This window comes from Capra hircus, chromosome 10 (genome assembly GCF_001704415.2).
Source record: "Capra hircus breed San Clemente chromosome 10, ASM170441v1, whole genome shotgun sequence".
Taxonomy (NCBI): domain Eukaryota; kingdom Metazoa; phylum Chordata; class Mammalia; order Artiodactyla; family Bovidae; genus Capra; species Capra hircus.
In genome coordinates, this window is record NC_030817.1 from 2,465,147 (window position 1) to 2,467,702 (window position 2,556).

Below are 2,556 nucleotides of genomic sequence, written 5' to 3' on the forward strand. Positions count from 1 at the left end.
ATCAATGAAAACGTATGATTGCTCAGTGTTGTCTGGTTAGCATCCAATTACGTACAGTGTATTTATTTTAAATTTAGAAGACACACACACAAGAGATTTCCAGGAACAAAATGAGAAGAAATTGGCAGCGTGCTGAATGGAAAAAAATTAATGACATGAATTATACAGCCTGTGAATCGAAGCCAATGAGCAGGGGCTGGCAGGGGAGAGAGGTGGGTGCCGTTGTTCACGCTGCACCCTGCCTGCGGTCCTGATCGGTGCTGAAGAGCGGTCACCCTCCAGGCAGCCGTCACATCCTGTATCTTTACGGTGAGGCAGCTTCGCGGGTCACATATGTGTTCCCATTTCAGGAGTACAAAAGCAAAGCCCCCAAACAGACTTCAGCAGCCAGCTTCCTTTTAGAGGATAGATCCAGCCTTTTTTTTTTTTTTTTTTAACGTGGCCATGCAGCATGTGGGGTCTTAGCTCTTCGCCCAGGGATGGAAATCACAGCCCCTGCGACTCAGCATCGGAAGCGAGGAGGAGTCTTCACTGCTGGACCACCAGGGAAGTCCCTAGGTTCAACACATAAGTTTAAGCTTGATCGCTTTTTCAGCTCAATGGGGCCAGAGGGAGGTGGGGAGGGAGGAGGGGAGGAGGAAAGGCTGGGCTTCGGACACCTCCGCTGAGGACCGCGTCCCCGCTCTGCGAAGCACCTAGTACAGTGTGTTAGGGACCTTCATGCGTCTTGTGCCATTCAGCCCTCAAGATCATCGTCATTTAGAGGCAAAGAGACGGAGGTCAGAAGCAGCTGATTACCTTGTCCCAGGTTGAACTGTGTCCCTTCCAAATTCATACGTGGAATTCCTGGTCACCTGGAAAAAGGAAATGGCAACCCACTCCAGTATTCTTGCCTAAAACAACCCATGGACAGAGGAGCCTGGTGGGCTACAATCCATGGGGGTCACAAAGAGTCGGACACGACTGAGTGAGTAACACAACACTTTAGACTGTGACCTCACTTGAGAAGAAGGACCTTGAAGATACAGTTTGTTAAGCTGGGGTCACACTAGAGTGAGTTGGGCCCCAAATGCAATACGACTGGTGTCTTGTCTTTTTACCCCTTTTCTTCCTTTGTTTGGCTGCACTGGGTCTTAGCTGCAGCCTGCGGGATCTAGTTCCCTGACCAGGGACTGAACCCGGGGCCTTGCTTTGGGCCTGTGTGGCATCTTAGCTGCTGGACCACCAGGGAAGCCCCACAAGGTGTCTTAATGAGGAGGAAGAATTGGGACACGGATACGTACTCAGTAAGGATGCTGAGCGCACAAAGGGGTGGGATCGTGTGATGCTCCTACAAATCAAGGAATGTCCCAGAGGGTGGTGAGAGGCTTGGGACAGATTGTCCCTCAGGGCCCGTGGAAGGAGCTAAGCCAGCCGGCACCCTGATCTCTGACTTCTAACCTCCAGCACCGTGAGACAAGGCTGTGGTGTAAGGCCCCCAGACTGGGGTATGAGGTTCCGGCAGCCCCAGCGAAAGAGCACCACAGGGTTATGAAGCAGAGGGCTGCCAGCCTCCTCTGAGTCTAAGCCTCGACCGAGCGCACAGGGCCCATTTCCAGGCACCTGCCCGGGCCCCTCCCGCCTCCCAGGCCCACAGCCTGCCCGACCTGCCAGAGCCTCCTCACTCTACAGCAGGCAGAGGCTGAGGCCCAGAGGGCTCCCTGTCCTGCCCCAGGCTGTGTGGCCAGGGGGGTGCGGTGGAGAGGCAGCAGGTCTTCCTGGGCTCCCCCTTGCCCTGTATCATGATGCTCCACTTCATCACTCACCTTGCAGAGTGTTCTCAGCCAACTTCTCACAATGCTGGTAAATCAGGAGCAGAAAGCAGCAAATGAATGTTCCTGGCCTGGAAGCATCGGAAGCCCTTTCAAGAGGAGAAGGATCAGGGTCCTGGCTGGCTGTGACATCAGCCCTGAGGGGTAATCTCAAGAGCCTCGCTGAGTCGGACAAAGGGGCTCGGGGCTGGCCATCGCTTCTCAGCCTGGCTGACCCCCGCCAGGGGATGAGGGAAGAGTGGACAGTGCCTTCCTGTCCACTGCCCCGGCCACGGAGTTGAGGCTTGCCACAGATGGGGTATCACAAGCCTTCCTGTTTGGGAGCCCTCGTGACAAGGTATGTATATGTGATATGTATTCCTAGATACATGAGAGAGAAAGGCGCCCACTCCAGCGCACAGCTCAGGGACCTCTCCGGCTGCTCCTGAGTGCCCAGCTCCCAGACCCAGAGGCAGACCACACCCCCTCACCACGTGACTCCAGGGGAAGCCCGCTCCTGACTGCTAACAGCATCTGTTTATTTTAGCCCTCTGCATACTTGATGTAAGTAGGATCCTGTAGGCTCCCCTCCTTCGGGTCCTGTGGTACCTTTCATTCCCCATTTGGGAAACGCAGCTGTGTCTGGGGAGGCGGTCATGCAGAGTCAAGCCCTTCCTAGTTCCGACTGCCACAGTGGATTTGTGTCTTCTAATGTGGGTGGATCCTTGAGCTGTTTCCAGCAGGGAGCAACAACGTGGCCTCTGCT

The 2,556-nt window shown here is 54.8% G+C and overlaps 1 long non-coding RNA gene across 1 annotated transcript; it reads right to left on the minus strand.

Moving 5' to 3' along the window:
* On the minus strand, positions 444-2,211 carry LOC108636902. Its single transcript, XR_001918620.1, has 3 exons — positions 1,806-2,211; positions 799-854; positions 444-554 (listed from the first exon to the last, which is right to left on the minus strand). It is a non-coding gene; the product is annotated as an uncharacterized LOC108636902 (long non-coding RNA).